This window comes from Pongo pygmaeus, chromosome 10, assembly GCF_028885625.2.
Source record: "Pongo pygmaeus isolate AG05252 chromosome 10, NHGRI_mPonPyg2-v2.0_pri, whole genome shotgun sequence".
NCBI lineage: Eukaryota > Metazoa > Chordata > Mammalia > Primates > Hominidae > Pongo > Pongo pygmaeus.
Genome location: NC_072383.2, coordinates 100,298,381 through 100,320,425, shown reverse-complemented (window position 1 = coordinate 100,320,425; position 22,045 = coordinate 100,298,381). Strand labels below are relative to the sequence as shown.

At 41.0% G+C, this 22,045-nt stretch overlaps 1 protein-coding gene across 1 annotated transcript in view; it reads left to right on the top strand.

Annotated features, from left to right (window-relative positions):
- Window positions 1-22,045, top strand: part of GNPTAB (N-acetylglucosamine-1-phosphate transferase subunits alpha and beta) — an 84,513-nt gene that overhangs the window by 9,320 nt on the left and 53,148 nt on the right. The gene's annotated exons all lie outside the window — the stretch shown is intronic.

Sequence of the window (22,045 nt, the reverse complement as noted above, 5' to 3'; positions counted from 1 at the left end):
TTGCGTCTTGGCCCAACACTTCACTTTGGAATGTGGTATCTTGTATTTTGCTATCTCAGAAGAAACTTATTTTTACATGCACAGCTACTCAATTTGGTTACCAGTTAATTGAGCTTGCCTGGGAGATGAAACTTGTTTGCTATTTCTGTGCTCAGCATCCTGGTCACAAAGATGGAATCTGCCTTATCTTCAAATCCCTGTGCCCTGGCAGAGTGCCTGCCTCATTCATTCAGTGACTAGTTAATTTTTGAGCACTGTACCAGGCCCCTGGGGATCCAGCAGTGAACAAAGCAGACTCAGCTCCTGCTGACAAGGAGCTTATATTCTGGTGGTGCAGTCAGACGTTAACTGCCACTTCATTACTATTGTGAGAAATGCTGCAAAGAAATAGAGCATCGTTGTGGAAGAGAGACCAGCAGTGAGAATCAGTTTGGTCTGGTGGCAGGGGGCAGGGGAGCAGGAGATGCTTGCTTTTTTTTTTTTTTTTTTTTGAGACGGAGTCTTACTCTGCCACCCAGTCTGGAGTGCAGTGGCCACTATCTCGGCTCACTGCAACCTCCACCTCCTGGGTTCAAGTGATTCTCCTGCCTCAGCCTCCTGAGTAGCTGGGATTACAGGCTTGCGCTGCCACGCCCAGCAACTTTTTAAATTTTTAGTAGAGATGGGGTTTCACTATGTTGGCCAGGCTGGTCTTGAACTCCTGACCTCAGGTGATCCACCCACCTCGGCCTCCCAAAGTGCTGGGATTACAGGTGTGAGCCACTGTGCCCAGCTGGGAGATGCTTTCTTGCTTGATGCTGTTTGAGTTCAACTGTAGAGGGTAAGAATTGCTTCAGAATCCACAAGCTTTTTTGATATTTTTATTTTTTGAGACAGGATCTTGCTATGTTCCCCAGGCTGGTCTTGAACTCCTGGGCTCAAGTGATCCTCCCACCTCAGCCTCCCCATAGCTGGGATTGTAGGCATGCTATTTAAAAAATTAATTACTTTAATTTTTAATTATTATGGCTATATAATAGTTATGCACATTTATGGAGTACATGTGATATTTTTATACATGCATACAATGTGTAATGATCAGGCTGGGTGCGGTGGCTCACACCTGAATCCCAGCACTTTGAGAGGCTTAGGTGGGTGGGTTGCTTGAACTCAGGTGTTCAAGACCAGCCTGGGCAAGATGACGAAATCCAATCTCTACAAAAAAATACAAAACTTAGCTAGGTGTGGTAGCACGTGCCTGTAGTCCCAGCTACTCTGGAGGCTGAGGTAGGAGGATCACTGGAGCCTGGGAGAGTGAGGCTACATTGAGCCATGATTGTGCCACTGCTCCACCCTGGGTGACAGAGTGAGACCCTGTCTCAAAAAAAAAAAAAAAAAAAAGTGGAATGATAAAATCTGGGTAATGGGGATATCCATCATCTCAACCATGTATCATTTCTTTGTGTTGGGAACATTCCAGATCTTCACTTTTAGCTATTTTGAAATATACAATAAATTATTTTTAATTACAGTTGCCCTATTGCGCTGTCGAACACTAGGACTATCTAACTGTATTTTTGTACCTATTAGCCAATCACTCTTCATCCCCACTGCACCCACTACTGTTTCCATCCTCTGGTAACCACCATTCTATTCTCTACCTCCATGAGATCAGTTTTTTAGCTCCCACATATGAGTGAGAAATGTGAATGCAATTTGTTTTTCTGTGCCTGGCTTATTTTACTTAACATCATATCCTCTGGTTCCATCCATGTTGCTGCAAATTACAGGATTTTATTCTTATATATGGCTGAATAATATCCCGTTGTGTGTATATACCATTTTCTTTATCCATTCATCCATTGATGGACACTTAGCTTGCCTCCAAATCCTGGCCATTGTGAATAGTGCTGAAATAAACATGGGAATGTAGATAGCTCTTCAATATACTGATTTCCTTTCTTTTGGGTTTATACCCAATAGTGGGATTGCTAGATCATCTAGTCATTCTATTTTTAGTTTTTTGAGGAATCTTCAAAGTGTTTTCCATAGTGGCTATACTAATTTACATTCCCACTAACAGAGTACAAGCATTGCCTTTTCGCCAAGTCCTTGCTAGCGTTTCTTATTTTCTGTCTTTTTGGTAATAGCCACTTTGACTAAGGTGAGATGTCTCACTGTGGTTTTAATTACATTTGCCTAGGCTGGTCTGCCACCTTGGCCTCCCAAAGTGCTGGGATTACAGGCATGAGCCACCATGCCCAGCCCATAATAGCTCACTGTTAAATGCTAGCCTGTAAGTGATTTTGAAGAATTCTGACGTAAGTTATTCTACCTTCTATATTATAAAAAAATAAAGAGACTTGTCCAAAGCCAAACAATAAGGCTGCAATAAACAACGCTAGCCGGGCATGGTGGTGTACACCCATAGTCCCAACTACTCAGGGGGCTGATGTCTACAAAATACAAAATTAGCCAGCATAGTGGCATGCTCCTGTACTCCCAACTACTTGGGAGGCTGAGGTGGGAGGACTGCTTGAGCCTGGGAGGGAGAGGTTGCAGTGAGCCTGAGATCATGCCACTGCATTCCAGCCTGGGCAATGAAATGAGACCCTGTCTCAATAAAAAATAAAAAAAAGTAAGCTATGCTGCCAGCAGTTTTCAAAGTATAGTTTGGGGGCTCCTGGGACCCCAAGATCCTTTTCAGTTATCCTTAAGGTCAAACCTAGTTTTGTAATAATATTAGGACATTATTTGCCTTTTACTCACATTCTCTCATGAGAGCACAGTGGAGTTTTCTTGAGGCCTACAGGACATGAGACATTGCAACAGACTGATGTAGACCAGACATTGTCTTCTATTAAATAGACATTAAAGAGATTTTTAAAAATTACAAAGTACCGTTTCTCACTTTTTTATTTTTGAAAATATAGTTATTATTTATGAGACTATTATTATTTGTATAACATATTTTGAGAAATATGTTAACCTGTAATGGGTTTATTTATTTTTAAATGAATATTTATTTTTTTATGAGACAGAGTCTTGCTCTGTTGCCCAGGCTGAAGTGCAGTGACATGGTCCCGGCTCACTAGAACCTCTGGCTCACTAGAACCTCCACCTCCCAGGTTCAAGCAATTCTCCTGCCTCAGCCTCACGAGTAGCTGGGATGACAGGCGCCTGCCACCACACCTGGCTAATTTTTGTATTTTCAGTAGAGACAGGGTTTCACCATGTTGGCCAGGCTGGTCTCGAACCTCTGACCTCAAGTGATCTGCCCGCCTCGGCCTCCCAAAGTGCTGGAATTACAGACGTGAGCCACCGTGTCCAGCCTAAATGAGCACCTAAATTTTTAATCAGTTTTAATTTTAATACAGTAGATATCAATAAATATAATCCGCATACATTTTTCAAAGCTGTTTGGAGTCCTCAGTAATTTTTTTTTTTTTTCGAGACAGGGTTTTACTCTCATTGCCCAGGCTGGAGTGCAATGGCTCAATCTCAGCTCACTGCAGTCTCTGCCTCCTGTGTTCAAGTGATTCTCCTGCCCGAGCCTTGCCGGTAGCTGGGACTACAGGCTCATGCCACCATACCTGGCTAATTTTTGTTGTTTTTTTAGAGATGGTGTTTCATCATGTTGCCCAGCCGGTCTTGAACTATTTTTTTTTGTTTTGTTTTGTTTTTGAGATGGAGTCTCGCTCTGTTGCCCAGGCTGGAGTGCAGTGTGGCGTGATCTTGGCTCACCGCAACCTCCGTCTCCCAGGTTCAAGTGATTCTTCTGCCTAAGCCTCCCGAGTAGCTGGGACTACAGGTGCATGCCACCACATCCGGCTAATTTTTGTGTTTTTAGTAGAGACGGGGTTTCACCATATTGGCCAAGCTGGTCTCAAACTCCTGACCTTGTGATCTGCCCGCCTCCACCTCCCAAAGTGCTGGGATTACAGGCGTGAGCCACCACACCTGGCCTGAACTCTTGAGCTCAAGTGATCCTCCTGCCTTGGCCTCCCAAAGTGCTGAGTTTACAGGTGTTAGCTACCATACCCAGCCAGTCCTCAATAATTTTTAAGAGTTTAAGGTGGTCCTGAGACCAAAAAGTCTGAGAACTGCTGTTCCTAGTATTTAACAAGAAACATATGTTAAAAAAAATAAATTTTTTGTGTCTCTATCACGCAAATACAAATATAAGCCACTGTCATCTCTTAACACTCTTGCTCTATTATAATCCATTCTCCAGACTGCAACCAGAGTACATTTTTAAAAATGTGAATCAGATTATATCATGTCCATTGCACATAATAGAAAATCTGGTCTCTTTTCAGTGTCTTATATATGTCCCTAAATGTAGCACCCTACCGACTTCTCTGAAGAGCCTGTATCAGGTTACCAGTGTGTATCGTGTAACTATTTCTACAAAAATGTCTTGTAACAAACTATCCCCAAATTTGCTGGCTTAAAATGAGAGCAGCAAACTCCACCTGTTTTTGTGTGGGCTGTAATTTAATAATGGCTTTTACATTTTCAAGTGGTTTTTAAAAATTAATGTTTCACAACAACATGAAAATTATATGAAATTCATACTCTGGTTTCCCTTCGGATTGCATAGATCTTTTGCCTTTTAGTAAGATTTCCATGGGGCTGGGTGTGGTGGCTCATGCCTGTAATCCCAGCAATTTGGGAGGCGTAGGCGGGAGGATCACTTGAGTTCAGGAGTTCAAGACCAGCCTGGGCAACATAGTGAAACCCCATCTCTACCAAAAAAGAAACCAAAAAAAAAAAAAAAAACCACAAAAAAGCCACTTAGCTGGGCATGGTGGCGCATGTTTGTAGTCCCAGCTACTCAGAGGCTGAGGTGGGAGGATTGCTTAAGTCTGGGAGGTTGACACTGCAGCAAGCCGAGATTGTGCTACTGTGCTCCTGCCTGAGCAACATAGTAAGACCCCATCTCTACAAACAAAAATAAATAAATATTTTCATGGAGAGGAACAACTCTGACTTTTTGTTTTGTTTTTGAGACAGGGTCTTACTCTGTCACCCAGGTTGGAGTTCAGTGGCATGAACACAGCTCACTGCAGCCTCAGCCTCCTGGGCTCAAGATCCTCCTGCCTCAGCCTCCTGAGTAGCTGAGACCACAGGTGTGTGCCACCAAGCCCAGCTGATTTTTACATTTCTTTGTAGAGATGGGGGGGGTTCTCACCATGTTGCCCAAGCTGGTCTTGAACTCGTGGACTCAAGCAGTCCTCCCACCTCAGCTTCCGAAAGTGCTGGGATTACATGCATGAGCCACTGTGCCCAGCCCAACTTTGAGATTTTTGCTAATTTTTTGAGGCCTTGCTTTGGCAAGGTGATACAGTTTGGATTTGTGTCCCTGACCAAATCTCATGTTGAATTGTCATCCCCAGTGTTGGAGAAGAGGCATGGTGGGAAGTGATTGGATCATAGTGGGGGATTTCCCCCTTGCTGTTCTCGTGATAGTGAGTAAGTTCTCAGAGCTGGTTGTTTATTTTAATTTAATTTGTTTTGAGACAGGGTCTCACTCTGTCGCCCGGGCCGGAGGGCAATGGCGTAATGTCAGATCACTGCAACCTCTGCCTCCTGGGTTCAAGTAGTTCTTCTGCTTCAGCCTCCCAAGTAGCTAGAATTACAGACACACGCCACCACGCCAAGCATTTTTTTAGTAGAGACAGGGTTTCACCATGTTGGCCAGGCTGGTCTCGAACTCCTGGCCTCAAGTGATCTGCCCACCTCGGCCTCCCAAAGTGCTGGGATTACAGGTGTGAGCCACCATGCCCTGCCTCAGATCTGGTTGTTTAAAAGTGTGTAGCACCGGCCGGACACGGTGGCTCAGCCTGTAATCCCAGCACTTTGGGAGGCCGAGGCAGTTAGATCACCTGAGGTCGGGAGTTCGAGGGCAGCCTGGCCAACATGGTGAAACCCCATCTCTACTAAAAATACAAAAATTAGTTGGGTGTGGTGGCAGGCACCTGTAATCCCAGCTCCTTGAGAAGCTGAGGCAAGAGAATCACTTGAACCTGGGAGGCAGAGGTTGCAGTGAGCTGAGATCTCACCACTGCACTCCAGCCTAGGTGACACAGTGAGACTCCATCTCAAAAAAAGAAAAAAAAAAAAAAGTGTGTAGCACCCTCCCCCTTTGCTCTCTTCCTCCTTCTCCGGCCATGTAAGATGATGTGCCAACTTCACCTTTGCCTTCTGCCATGATTGTAAGTTTCCTGAGGCCTCCCAGAAACACTTCCTGTACATACTGCAGAACTATGAGTCAATTAAACCTCTTTTATTTATAAATTACTCAGTCTTAGGTAGTTCTTTATAGCAGTGCGAGAACAGACTAATCCACAGGGACAGAGTAAAAAAGAAAAAAAAAAGAAAAAATTATATGAAATTTAAATGTCAGTTTCTGTAATTTAAGTTTCATTGGAACACAGCCATGTCCATTTATTTACATGCTGTCCGTGGCTATTTTCACATTACAGTGGCAGAATTAAATAGCTGAGACAGAAACTATATGGCCTGCAAAGTCTAAGGTGTTACTATTTGGTCTTTTACAGAGAAAGATTTCCAGTCCTTGGTTTACAGTGGCAATTACTTGCTCTCTGGATGCGCAGGTCATTGGTTAACTGATTAGGGTTGGACTTGGTTAGCTCTGCTCCACGGGTCTCTCATCTTCCAGGGACCAGCAAGTGAACCTGGTTGTGTTCTTCTCAAGGCCAAGGTAGAGGCCGAGAGATCCTCTAGATACTCGCAAACCCTTCTGAGGTGTAGGCTCAGAACTGTTGCAGTCACCGTCTTTTTGTTCTTTGAAGGCATTCAACTTTTCTTGCCTTAGGAGCTTTGTACTGGCTGTTCCATGAGCAGGAGAGCACTCCCCCCAGATCATCTGGTGACAGGCTTTCTTGTCACATAGGTCTCAGCTGTAACACTTCACTTGGGCCTTCCCTACCACCTGTCCCAAAGCAGCCTCTTTCCCCAAGTCCTTCTTTATCACATTCCCCTGTTTTTCCTTTTTTTTTTTTTAAATAATACTTTTAGTGTCAATCTGAAATTGTATGTTGATTTATATGATTTCTTACCTTTCTCCTTTAAAATGTAGGCTCTGTGGGAGCAGGGGCCTTTCTGTCTTATTCACCACTGTATTTTCGGCCCTTGGAAGCCTGGCACCTGGAAGTAAGCTGAGCACAGAAATATTTTTTTCTACTGTCTAAATATGGAAAGGTCACCCATGGTGAGCAGTTGCTAAATATGACCTTAAAAGAAAGAATGTGGATTTAGTTTATATATATGTATGTGTGTGTGTGTATATATATATATATATATATATATATATATATATATATGATATTGGAGTAGACTTTACATTTTAGAGCAGTTTAGGTTTACAGAAAAATTATATGGAAGGTACAGGAAATTCCCGTATACTCCCTCTCCCTTAAGTAGTTCTCCATACATTTTTAATAGGCTTGTTTTATTTACTTATTATTATTTTTAGAGACCGAGTCTTGCTCTGTTGCCCAGGCTGGAGTATAGTTGTACAGTCAGCTCACTGCAGCCTTGAACTCGTGGTCTGAAGAGATCTTCCTTCCCTCAGCCTCCCAAGTAGCTGGGTGTATAGGCACCCACCACACCTTTTTTGGTAGAGACTGCGTCTCACTATATTGAACTCCTGGTCTGAAGGGATTCTCCTGCCTTGGCCTCCCAAAGCACTGGGATTACAGGTGTGAATCACCATACCTGGCCTGTTTCCCCTAAAAACACCTTGTGGCAGTGTGGTACATTTGTTATAGTTGGCAAGTCAATATTGATAGATTTTTTTCTTAACGAATGTACATAGATTACACTAGGATTCATTCTTTGTTTTATACAGTTCTGTGGGTTTTGACAAAAGCATAATGTCGTGTGTCTACCACTACAGTATTGTACAGAATAGTTTCACTGCCCTACAGTTGTTCTTGCCCCGTGCTTCACCTATTCATTCCCATCTTCTTCTTCCCCACTGGCAACCACTGATCTTTTTGCTGTGTCTGTAGTTGGGCCTTTTCCAGAATGTAATTTCTTGGAATCACATAATATGTAACCTTTTCAGTTTGCGTCTTTCCCTTAGTAATATTCATTTAAGTTTCCTGTATGTCTCTTCATGACTTAATGGCTCTTTTCTTTGTAGCACTGAATAATATTCCATTGTCTGGTGCCATTCACCTTTTGAAAGACATCTTGATTGCTTCCAGTTTGGGGCAATTATGAATAAAGCTGCTATATACGTTTATGTGCAGGTTTTTATATGGACACAATTTTTCAACTCAGGTAAATACCTAGGAGCATGACTGTGATAAGCCTATGTTTAGCTTTGTGAGACACTGCCAAACTGTCTTCCAAAGTGGCTGCACCATTTGAATTCCCACCAGCAATCAATGAGAATTCCTGTTGCTTCACATCTTTCCTGGCTTGGTGTTGTCAGTGTTTTGGATTTTAGCCATTCCATTAGGTGTGCAGTGGTATCTCATTGCTGTTTTAATTTGTTATTCCCTAATGACGTGATGTTGAGCATCATTTTATATACTTGTTTACCATCTGTGTGTTTTCTTTGGTTGGGTATCTTCAGATTTTTTTGCCCAGTTTTTAATTGAATTGTTTGTTTACTTATTGTTGAATTTTAAGAGTTCTTTGTGTATTTTGGATACCAGTCCCTTATCAGATATGTGTCTTACAAATATTTTTTCTCACTCAATAGTTATCTTTTTATTCTTTTAACAGTGTCTCCCAGAGCAGAGCAGAAGTTTTTTTGAGACCGAGTTTCGCTCTTGTTGCCCAGGCTGGAGTGCAATGGTGCAGTCTTAGCTTACCGCAGCCTCCGCCTCCCGGGTTCAGGCGATTCTTCTGCCTCGGCCTCCCAAGTAGCTGGGATTACAGGCATGCACCACCATGCCCGGCTAATTTTGTATTTTTAATAGAAAGATGGGGTTTCTCCATGTTGGCCAGGCTGGTCTCGAACTCCCGACCTCAGGTGATCCACTCGCCTCAGCCTCCCAAAGTGCTGGGATTATGGGCATGAGCCACCACACCTGGCCAGAAGTTTTTAAATTAGTACAGCTGATCAGTCTTTTTCTCACCTATGAATTGTACTTTTGGTGTTGCACCCAGAAAGATACCGTCAAATCCAAGGTCACCTAGATTTTCTTTCTTTTTTTTGGAGACGGAGTCTTGCTCTGTCATCCAGGCTGGAGTGCAGTGGCGCGAACACGACTCACTATAGCCTCCACCTCCTGAGTTCAAGTGATCCTCTCACCTCAGCTTCCTGAGTAGCTGGGTCCACAGGTGCATGCCGCTATGACCAGCTTTTTTTTTTTTTTTTTTTTTTTTAATTGCCCAGGCTGGTCTTGAACTCCTGGGCTTGAGCAATCCTCCCACCTTGGCCTCCTAAAGTGGTGGGATTACAGGCATAAGCTACCCATGCCCAGCCATGTAACTTTAGAGTCAGTTTGCCTATATCCTCAAAATAACTTGCGGAAATTTTAGTTGAGTTTGCATTGAATCTGTAGATCAAGTTGGGAAGAACTGACAACTTAACAATATTGAGCCTTCCTGTCTATGAACATGGAATTTCATTTAGATCTTCTTTGATTGTTTCCATTGGCTTTCTGTAGTTTTCTTCACAAAGATTTCATACATATTCATACGTATGTTGTTAGAGTTATGCCTATGCATTTCTTATTTTTCTTTTTTAGCAGGGGGTGCTAACCTAAATTGTGTTGTGTTTTTTAGTTTCAAATTCCAATTGTTCATTGTTGGTATATAGGAAAGCACTTGACTTTTGACTTTTTGTGTGTTAACTTTGTTTTTATTTGTTTGTTTTTTGAAAGAGAGTCTTACTGTTGTGCAGGCTGGAGTACAGTGGTGCTATCGTGCCTCAGTCCATCAAGTACTGGGACTACAAGTGTGCGCCGCCACACCTGGCTAATTTTTGTATTTTTGGTAGAGATGGAGTTTCACCATGTTGGCCAGGCTGGTCTCGAACTCCTGTCCTCAGGTGATCCACCATTCTGGGCCTCCAAAAGTGCTGGGATTACAGGTGTGAGCCACCATGCTGGCCGTGTATGTTAACTTTGTATCCTGCAGTCTTACTATATTTGCTTATTTGTTTCAGATTTTTTTGTTGTTGTTGATTCTTTGGGATTTTCTACATAGACAGTCATGTCATCGGTGATCAAAGACAGTTATATTTTTTTTTCTTCTACTCAAACCAAGATAGTTTTATTTCATCCTTCTCAATCTGTTTACCTTTTATTTCCTTTTTTTGTCTTACTGCAACAGCTAGGACTTCAGGTACAATTTTGAATAAGAATGGTGATGGGAGGAGGAGTCCACACTTGTCTTGTTCCTGGTTTTAGGAGGAAAGCATGTAGTTTCTCATCACTAAGTATGATATTAGGTGAAACTTTTTTTGTGGATGCTCTATCAAATTGAGGAAGTTCTCCTGTATTCCTAGTTTGCTGAAAGTTTTTATCATAAATTAATGTCGGATTGTCAAATGCTTTTTCTGCATCTATTGGTATGGTCATACAATTTTTCTTCTTTAGCTTGTTGATGTGAAGGATTTTATTAATTGATTTTTGGTTGTTAAACCAGGCTTGTATACCTGGGATGAATCCCGGTTGGTTGTGGTAAATAATTCTTTTTATATATTGTTGGATTTGATTTGATAATATTTTATTGAGGGTTTTCGCATCTGTGTTCATGAGAGATAGTGGTTTATAAGTTTCCTTTCTTGTAATGTCTTTGCCTTGTTTTGGTATTAGGGTAATTTTGGCCTCATAGAATGAATTAGGAAATGTTCTCTCTGCTTCCATTTTCTGGAAGAGATCGTAGAGAAGTGGTACCGTTTTTTTTTTTTCCTTAAATGTTTGGTAAAATTCACCAGTGAAACCATCTGGGTCTGGGGCTTTCTATTTTGGAAGGTTATTAATTATTGATTCAAATTTTTTTATAGATATAGCCCTATTCAGATGACCTCTCTCTCCTTTTTTGAGTTTTGGATCATGTGTTTCAAGGAGTTGGTCCATTTCATCCAAATTATAAAATCCGTGGAGATAGAGTTGTTCATAATGCTCCTTTATTTTTTTAGGGGGGAAGGTATTGTAGTGATTTACTTTTCTTTTAAATTATTGTGGTTAAACATATATAACATAAAATTTGCCATTTTAGCTATTTTTAATTGTATAACTCAGTGGCATTAGTTACATATACAAAGTTGTTGTGCAACCATCACCACTGACTATTTCCAAAACTTTTTCATCGCCCCAAACAGGAACTTTGTAACCATTAAATTCCTCAGTCATCTCTTCCTGTAGCTCCTGTTTGCCTCTAATCTACTTTCTGTTTCTATGGATTTGCCTGTTCTGGATATTTTATATAATGGAATCATACAATGTTTGTCTTTTTGTTTCTTGTTGTTATTCTGGCAGTTTTGGTTTGTTTGTCTGTGTTTACTTGGGGAAAGAAAAATTGTAGCAGCCTGTTCCACCATTTTGCTGGTGTCAAGCTCCAGACTAATAGTTTTGATTGTTGCTTTTTTTATATAATATTTTATCAAACACTTTATCCCTTGACTACTTTGTAATGCTCCACAAAGGAAGAAACCTTGTTTTGGTCATGCTATGTCCTCAGAATCTAGAATGATGCCACATAATATTTATTGACTGAGAAAATTAAGTTACTATTTTATTTATTTATTTATTTATTTATTTACTATTATTATACTTTAGGTTTTAGGGTACATGTGCACAATGTGCAGGTTAGTTACATATGTATACATGTGCCATGCTGGTGCGCTGCACCCACTAACTGGTCATCTAGCATTAGGTATATCTCCCAATGCTGTCCTTCCCCGCTCCCCCCACCCCACAACAGTCCCCAGAGTGTGATGTTCCCCTTCCTGTTTCCATGTGTCATTGTTCAATTCCCACCTATGAGTGAGAATATGCGGTGTTTGGTTTTTTGTTCTTGTGATAGTTTACTGAGAATGATGATTTCCAATTTCATCCATGTCCCTACAAAGGACATGAACTCATCATTTTTTATGGCTGCATAGTATTCCATGGTGTATATGTGCCACATTTTCTTAATCCAGTCTATCATTGTTGGACATTTGGGTTGGTTCCAAGTCTTTGCTATTGTGAATAATGCCGCAATAAACATACGTGTGCATGTGTCTTTATAGCAGCATGATTTATAGTCCTTTGGGTATATACCCAGTAATGGGATGGCTGGGTCAAATGGAATTTCTAGTTCTAGATCCCTGAGGAATCGCCACACTGACTTCCACAAGGGTTGAACTAGTTTACAGTTCAACCTGACTTTTTAATGATTGCCATTCTAACTGGTGTGAGATGGTATCTCATTGTGGTTTTGATCTGCGTTTTTCTGATGGCCAGTGATGGTGAGCATTTTTTCATGTGTTTTTTGGCTGCATAAATATCTTCTTTTGAGAAGTGTCTGTTCATGTCCTTCGCCCACTTTTTGATGGGGTTGTTTGTTTTTTTCTTGTAAATTTGTTTGAGTTCATTGTAGATTCTGGCTATTCGCCCTTTGTCAGATGAGTATGTTGCAAAAATTTTCTCCCATTTTGTAGGTTGCCTGTTCACTCTGATGGTAGTTTCTTTTGCTGTGCAGAAGCTCTTGAGTTTAATTAGATCCCATTTGTCAATTTTGGCTTTTGTTGCCATTGCTTTTGGTGTTTTAGACATGAAGTCCTTGCCCATGCCTATGTCCTGAATGGTAATGCCTAGGTTTTCTTCTAGGGTTTTTATGGTTTTAGGTCTAACGTTTAAGTCTTTAATCCATCTTGAATTGATTTTTGTATAAGGTGTAAGGAAGGGATCCAATTTCAGCTTTCTACATATGGCTAGCCAGTTTTCCCAGCACCATTTATGAACTAGGGAATGCTTTCCCCATTGCTTGTTTTTGTCAGGTTTGTCAAAGATCAGATAGTTGTAGATATGTGGCGTTATTTCTGAGGGCTCTGTTCTGTTCCATTGATCTATATCTCTGTTTTGGTACCAGTACCATGCTGTTTTGGTTACTGTAGCCTTGTAGTATAGTTTGAAGTCAGGTAGCGTGATGCCTCCAGCTTTGTTCTTTTGGCTTAGGATTGACTTGGCAATGTGGGCTCTTTTTTGGTTCCATATGAACTTTAAAGTAGTTTTTTCCAATTCTGTGAAGAAAGTCATTGGTAGCTTGATGGGGATGGCATTGAATCTGTAAATTACCTTGGGCAGTATGGCCATTTTCACGATATTGATTCTTCCTACCCATGACCATGGAATGTTCTTCCATTTGTATCCTCTTTTATTTCCTTGAGCGGTGGTTTGTAGTTCTCCTTGAAGAGGTCCTTCACATCCCTTGTAAGTTGGATTCCTAGGTATTTTATTCTCTTTGAAGCAATTGTGAATGGGAGTTCACTCATGATTTGGCTCTCTGTTTGTATGTTTAAGTTACTATGTTTTAAGCGATTGTTTGAAAATGTGATTTTTAATAGCTTTATCATATGTATATGAATGTACCATAATTATTTACTCAATTTCCTGTTTAATTTTTAAATCATGTTTAATGATCTAAACATTAGATCATTTCATTTTTATTTTTATTAGTAATAATGGTGATTATCATACAGAAGCCTTTGGGTGGATCTATGATAATTTCCTCGGCATATGTTTCTTGTAGTGGAATTAACCAGATCAAAAGGCATGAACATTTATTTGTTTGTTTCTTTGGTACACACTGCCAATTGCTCCTCAAGAAAGGAGCAAGTTTTTTAAATGGCCTGGCAGCTATTTTTTAAAAAAATAACATTCTTGGCCTGGCTCAGGCCTGAATCCCAGCATTTTGGGAGGCAGAAGCAGGCAGATCGCTTGAGCCCAGGAGTTTGAGACCAACCTGGGCAATGTTGCGAAACCCTGTCTCTACAAAAAATCCAAAAATTAGCCAGATGTAGTGATGTGCACCTGTAGTCCTGGCTACGCAGGAGGCTGAGATGGGAGGATTGCTTGAGCCCTAGGCTCAGTACATCAAGGCTGCAGTGAACCTTGATGATGCCACTGCACTCCACCCTGGGTGACAGAGCAAGACCCTGTCTCAAAACAAAAACAAAAACATTCTTTTCACCTTTTATGACTTTTTAGCATTTCAAATTCATTTTTTAAAAGGCCTCTTCTTGGTGTATTTTAAAAATATTTTTAGGTAACAATGTGAAATAAAATTCATTTGTTAGTGGAGGTAAATACAATAAGTTTCACAAACAGATATTGTGCAAAACTTCATTTCAGTAAACTTTTTTATGACAATTTTGCAAAAATAAAATTTTAAAATAATCTTAATTTGACTAGTTTGGCTTCTGGTTTACTAAAAGTATATACCAAGTTAAACCATTTTTTGTTCATATGTTGGTTATTTTTTTTTCCACATGATATATTTTAATTATTTGCTTCATATTTGTCTCCCCAGTAGTCTGTGAGCCCCTTGTGGGTTGTAATAAGTTCAGTGTTGTATCATAAATTTTAATACCTTATACATCCTATAGTACTTTGTAGTTGTCAGAATATTTTAATATATTAATATATAAGCTCACTTGAATTTTCTAACAACCCCTTAGGGGATAAGATAGTATTATTTAAATTTTACAGTTGAAATTTAGGGTTAAGTTGACTTGTCTAAAATCACAAAACTGGAGCTTAGGTCCAGTTGTTCTGACTTGCCACCCTGTGTATTTTTGTGAGTCTTTAAGGTTTGAGTAGCTGCAGCACTAATCAAACTTAGTGCTGTGACCAAAATCTTTATTTCTGTTTGGCCCGTTGTGGTGACCACTAACTGCATGTGGCTATTGAGCGCTTGAAATGTGGCTAGGTGATTAAGGTAGTGAATTTCTTATATTATTTAGTTTACGTTTTAAATAATGACTTGTGGCCAGATACCATATTGGACAGTGCAGGTCTTCCCTCATAGGTAGAATAACTATTTGCCAGGACATTATAACAAGAACTCAAACATTGGCTGCAGAGTAGGGCACTGGATTTAAAGTTCTTCCTGTAGAATTTGGTGATTCTGAAAACTCTGAGCAATATAACAAGCAACCTAGATATATTCAGAAAGTCGGTTTGAATACTTTTTGAAAGTATTTTTGGTAGTTTGTTGGTTCTTTTTTTTTTTCTCTCTCTCTTTTCCTTTTAGCCAAGTGTGATTGCTAAGGGTTCTTTTTGTTTTCTTTTAGATGTGACTTATATAGTAGAGTGCATTGTCAAAGCACAAAGCAATACTTTTTTTGTTTTGTTTTGTTTTTTTGAGACAGTCTCACTCTGTCACCCAGGCTGTAGTGCAGTGATGCTGATCTTGGTTCACCGCAACCTCCAGCTCCTGGGCTTAAGCAATTCTCCTGCCAGTGAGTGCTACCAGGCTTGGCTAACTTTAAAAAAAAATTTATTTTTTTTTAATAGAGACAAGGTCTTACTATATTGCCCAGACTGGTCTTGAACTTCCAGGCTCAAGCAGTCCTCCCGCCTCGGCCTCCCAGAGTACTGGGATTACAGGCACAAGCCACCATGCCTAGCCAGTATTCTTAATTCTGACTTCTAATACAATTTTCTTCCCTACTTCCCAAGTGGCAAATGAATCCTTCCTTTTTCTCCACTCCTTTATTTCCATAAAAATCTCAGCTGTCTCTCCGTGGAAAAGTATGTCATGATTATTCCTTTTGTCTAACGGTGTTTATTATATTTTAATCTGTACTCATTTAAAAGCTACACAGTAGTCCTACATCATTTCATGCAAATAAATGATTAATCCTTAACAGGATTGTCAGCTCCTTGAGGACAGAGCCCTGATTTCCATTTTGTCTTCCTTAAAAAATCTGTTGTGTTGTGTGTCTATTGCCGTAGAGAATCCAAAGAGGGTAGGCATGGTCTAGAAAAATGTCTGAGTTTAATTAGCGTTTGACTAAATAGTGGTCATCCATCTTTGGTTTGAATCATTTCCTTTAATTTATGTGAAGAGAAGAAATCATTCTTTTGTTAATAAACATTGAGCTCCTAATTTTTTAAAGTTGTGCTTTATTGCACTAAGCCACTTTGCATCAGGAAAACGGGTGTCTTTAATCGAATGTGATTAGAAATGCTTCTGGCGATCAGCAGATTTTACTTCCTGGTTAATATCATAGGAGGAGGAGGTTTAGTAGAAAAGATAAAGCTTAAAATATCTTTAATATATCTTAGTCTTTCTTTTAGTGCTTCAATGCAATACAAATTTTGTTTTCAGAAACTAAGAAGACTTTTTGTAATCTAGGAACATAGTACATTTATCTTTTCTTCTTCCCTTGTTGGAGGGAAGACAAGATTAGAGGGACCTTGATTCTGAGGCAGCTTCTGAGGCCTCTTGGCATGTTAAAGTGCCAGTCTTTGGGGTATCACTTTCTGAGTCTACTTGCTGGACTTTTGAGACTTTTTTTTTTTTTTTTAAACTCAGCCTAATTCCCTGGAGATTCATTAAAATTGATGAGAGATTCCATCTTTTTCAGCACTCTTTTCAAGTCCTGGCTTCTTACAGAAGTGGCGTAGCCCAGGAGGTCTCCTCATGGTGTTATGTCTGGGAGTCTCCATCTGCTGTAACTGCAGATTAAGGATTTTAGTGGTTTTCTTTTTAGTATTGTCCTCAAGGGTGCTGGCAAGCTGATTTGCCAAATTAACTAGATCAGAGGTGGGCACAGTTTCCCATTCCATTCGGGCCCTTTTGACAAGCTGGGAGAGTTCTTGAGAAAGGCTGTTCACTAACATGGAATAAAAGGCTACTTGAGTAGATTCAACATTTTCTTTAAATACAGCCTGGAGCCTACTGTAATAGTTGTACATTAGGTTCTTTCTTGGCCACAGGCCTGGAGATTTTTCCAGTCTAAGGCTTTAGGAAGAGCCTCGAGAATAGACGTGGAGTGTTTTTTTTTTCTTCTATGCCCTTGACTCTATCTATAGTCTTTAGGGGTCTTTTTGTCTAAATCCCCCTCAGGATCATGGCAGTGAGCCTTAACCATCCAGTGTTGTGCCTGACCTTCACTGACAAGAATGCGAACCACCTACTGTGGGTCAGAAAAACCTGGCTGATAACCCTAAGTTACTATGTCGAATTAATCAGCAAATTGGTGAGGGTCCCCAGTAACCTCTGGAAGTTCCCTGGCAATGGCACGAAGTTCAGCCTTGCTCCAAAGAACAAAAGAAATTTGGGGTCTAGAGGAATTGTCAATGAGTTTAATTTTCATTTCTTTCTTCTTCTTCTTTTTTTTTTTTTCTCTTCTTTTTAAGAGACAGGGTCTTGCTCTGTCATCCAGGCTCAAGTGTACTGGTACAGTCATGGCTCACTTCAGCCTCCAACTCTTGGGCTAAAGTGATCCTCCCACCTTACCCTCCTAAGTAGCTGGGACTACAGGCACGCACCATGCCCAGCTAATTGATTTGTCTTTTTTGTTTGTTTGTTTGTTTTGAGACAGGATCTCAGTATGTTGCCCAGGCTGACCATGAACTCCTGACTTCAAGCCATCCTCCAGCCTTGGCCTCCTGAGTAGCTGGACTCCAGGTGTGCGCCACCATGCCTGGCTAATTAAAAATTTTTTTTTGTTGTTTGAAGAGACAAGGTCTTACTATGTTGCCCCAGCTGGTCTCGAATGCCTGACTTCAAGCGATCCTCCCTTCTTGGCCTTGCAAAGTGCTGGAATTACAGACATGAGCCACCACACTCAGGCTAGTTTAACCAAATTGTTTTATTTTTATTTTTTTCCTTCATACAGCCTTCTTTAACTTTAAAGGGACAGATTTTGGCGGGCCAGAGAAAGGAGAACAGAGAAAAAAGAAGGAAGGGGAAGTCTCATCTGTTCCAGAGAGGAAAGAGTTTGGGTCCTTAAAGCCTTGTTCTTTTTTTAATTTTTTTCCAGTTTTTGTTTTTGTTTTTTTTTTTTTTGAGACAGGGTCTCTTTCTGTCACCCAGGCTAGAGTGCAGTGGCACAGTAAATGCTCACTGCAACTTCCACCTCCTAGGCTCAAGCGATTCTCCCGCTTCAGCCTCCCAGGTAGCTGAGACTACAGGCACATCCCACCATGCCCGGCTAATTTTTTGGTGTTGTAGAGACAGGGTTTTGCCATGTTGCCTATGCTGGTCTCGAGCTTCTGGGCTCAAGTGATCCACCCACCTCTGCCTCCCAAAGTGCTGGGATTAAAGGTATGAGCAACTATGCCTGGCCTTTTTTTTTTTTTTTTTTTTGAGACAGGGTCTCATTCTGTCACCTAGGCTGGAGTGCAGTGATGTAATCATGGCTCACTGCAGCCTCCACCTCTTGGGCTCAAACAATACTCCAGACTCAGCCTCCTGAGTAGCTGGGACTACAGGTGTGTGCCACCATGCCTGGCCAATTTTTTATTTTTTGTAGAGATGAGGTCTCACTATGTTACCTAGGCTGGTCTTGAACTCCTGGCCTCAAGTGATTCTCCCACTCAGCCTCCGAAAGTGCTGGCTTTACAGGCGTCAGCCACCTGGCCCTTGTTTTTTTCTTAACTGTTTATCTTAATTAATTTTGAGATTGTGTCTTGTAGAGAGGCAATTTTAGGATCCTGAGTGTGCTTAGAAGCTTCAAGGTACCAATTAAAGTATGCCTCCCACTCAGATTTTTAATTATAGGGCTGCTGTCTTCTATTTGGTGTTTTTTTTTTTTTTCTTTTGAGATGGAGTCTCACTCTGTCACCCAGGTTAGAGTGCAGTGGCGCGATCTCAGCTCGCTGCAACTTCCGCCTCCCAGGGTCAAGTGATTCTCCTGCCTTAGCCTCCCTAGTAGCTGGGATTACGGGCAACTGCCACCACACCTGGCTGAATTTTTTTTTTTTTTTTTTTTTTGTATTTTTAATAGTGACGGGGTTTCACCATGTTGGCTAGGCTGATCTTGAACTCCTGACCTCAACTGATCCTCCTTCCACGGCCTCCCAAAGTGCTGGGATTACAGGCATGAGCCACTGCATCTGGCCCTAATTTTGTTCTAAGAAAGACAAGTTTGCATACCCAAAAGATCTCCAGGATGGCCATCCAAATTAGTTTTGATGTTCTCTATCCATTGATTTAAAATTGTTCACAAGAGAAGATCAAAATTTTTTTTTAATTAAAAAATTTTTTATAATAGGGAAAAAATAGAGACGAGGTCTCATTGTGTTGCTCAGGCTGGTCTTGAGCTCCTGGGCTCAGGCGATCCTCCCAATTCATCCTCCCAAAGTGCTAGGACTACAGGTGTGAGCCACCACACCTGGCCAAAGATCGTAATTTTTGAACATGTAGCTAGCTGGCAGAGGTCCCAGGAGGGGGACTATGATTGCATGCTTTAGCATTTTAGGATCCCATTCTGCTTCTCATTAATCTCCCAAGAGCAAAATAAGAACCTTATAAGCCCTGTCAGGGAACGTTTGGGGTTTGGACCAGTGTCCAACAAACTAAAGTACACGTACAAGTGTATGGAAACAAGTCAGAACAAAACCAAAACCAAAAGTTCTCTCTATTGGGGTTCTTTTCTACAACGTTGGCAATTCTTTCCATAGAGTACCATGTGTAATGAGCATTAAAGATCTTTATGCCCCTCCTCTTCCCTCCCACCCCTGCCCCAAATCTAGAGGCTGATTAGAGATGCTGTGTTTTGGGGCAGGTAGACCACTTCAGTGCCTTCAGTGTTGAACTCATGGGTTTCTGGGTGGCCATGGGCATTGTCCAATCAAAAGAACTTTAATAGGCGGTACCCTACTGGCAAGGTACTTCCTGACTTCAGAGACAGTGTATCCAAGGAACCAATCCAGTGAAGGAACTCTTGTTCAGGTCTTCTTGCTGTACAACCAAAACACTGTTGTTGTTAATCTTTTTCCATCAAGCCTTGGGTGTTAGCAGCATTACAGGTAAGGAAAGCCCAACAGCATTTGCACAAAACAGTAGAGTCAGCCTGTCCCTTCCCTTCCCGCTTTAAATCTTGATGCTCGCTTCTCTTCCTTAGTAATAAATGTTCTTTGTCACATTTTTCCCGTGGTTAAATTTCATCTGTATTAAAAACATGTTCAGGCAGATATCCTTTCTCATCGATGATTTTCTTTGGGAACTGATCTTCTGCCTTTTGGTCTGCAGAAGGTGCATCTCCTGTTATCTTGACATTTTTAAGCCAAATCTCTTTTTAAAATGATCAAACCATTCTTTGCTGGCATTACGTTCTCCTGCTTTAGACCCCTATTGTCCTTTTGCTTTAAGTTGTTATCTAACAACTTTGCTTTTTCTTGCATTATGTTAGTCTGTAGGTATGTGTTTCTTATAGCAGTTCTAGACCCACGGTAAAGCGCATTTTCAATACAAGATAAAGAGGCGTTTAGCAAAAAATGCAGTTTTCGATCTGGCAGTGACAGCTTCATAATTTTTCATTGCCTTTTTTTAAAAACAATGATTCTTAGCTAAATTCTTTTGTCTTGAAATGGCCAGCAACCACCGCTGCAGACCTCAATCTATGGTACATGTCAAACCATTCAACTTTTTCTTGTAATGACATGACTTTCCTCTGCTTCTTGGGAGCACTTCCGTCAGCACTAGTGGCACTTTCTACGAGTCCCATGATGTTCTTCGCAGTTTACGGTATTGCACTAAATATGAAAAATACGTAAGAAACATGAGAGATCACTTTTTACCGCAACATGCAGTTTACTAGAGAGACAAACTACTCACGTGGAGATAATTAGTGTCACTACAGATACTCGCAACACGTGAGCTCGCTGCAATAGTAACAGGAGGTGGGTACGAAATTATTTTAGTACAGTATATACTACAGTGATTTTATTCAGTTATGATTTATTGCTGCATTTTTATGTTTGTTTACATCTCTCTCAATTGCAAACGGTACCATATACAGTCTGTGTCTGTATAAGTTTTGATACATTTTAACTTTTTATAATATAATAGACTTGTGTAAGTTCTGGATAATGAAAACAGAAGTGGTAGGTACAGCTTACATGATGTCTCCTTAAAGGTGGGGCATGTCTTTCCCTTTCCTTTCTGCAGCTGGAATGAATTCTAAATGCCTGGGCCCCACAGCCCATCTGAATGTAGCAGGGCCACTTCTTAGGGGCAGTGGAATAGGATGCTGGAGGAAGCCTGGGTAGGAAGCAGGACATGTGGAGTAGAAGGAAAGGACACACAGAAAGATTAGATAGAATAGAATGAGCTGGCAAAGGAGATGGAAAAGGAGCCACCAGGGCGACAGGAGGGAAAACAAAGAAAACATTTCCACAAAGAGGAACTGGGCAACTGCTATGAATACTTGAGTAAGAGATAAGGAAAATGCCGTTGAGTTTGACAATGTGGGGGCCTTGGTAAGACCACTAAAGTGGTGAAAACATAAGTGATACTGGAGTGAGCTGAAGGGTGAATGGGAAAGCAGGAGATGACCTTGAAAGGGACAGAAAATGTGGGGTGGAGGGACTCACTGGAATGGATATGGAGTGAAGGGAAGGTGTTCCCAAGGTACGGAAACATGTTTGCGTGCCAATGGGAATAATCCTACTGAAAGGAAAAGAGGCAAGGTCTTGAGAACACACAAGTTGATGAGATCCAGAGCAAATAGAAATTGGATGTCTGCAAGGTGGAGGGACACTTCCTCTATGGTAAGAGGAATGAAAAAGAAAATGGGATATATGTGTGTGTGTAGGTTTATAGATTTAGGGTGCAAACATGAGGGAACTTCTATCTAAAGCTTTCCATTTTCTCCTGAAATGTTTAACAAGGTCGTTACCTGAAACCTCACAGGTAATAAGGTCCTTATCCTCCCATATCTTGTCAGTCCCTTATGTTTCTTGGTTTTTTGGTTTTTTGAGATGAAGTCTCGCTCTGTTGCCCAGGCTGGAGTGCAGTGGCGCGATCTTGGCTCACTGCAACCTATGCCTTCCAGGTTCAAGCAATTCTCCTGTCTCAGCCTCCGAGTAGCTGGGATTGCAGGCGCATGCTGCCATGCCCAGCTAATTTTTTG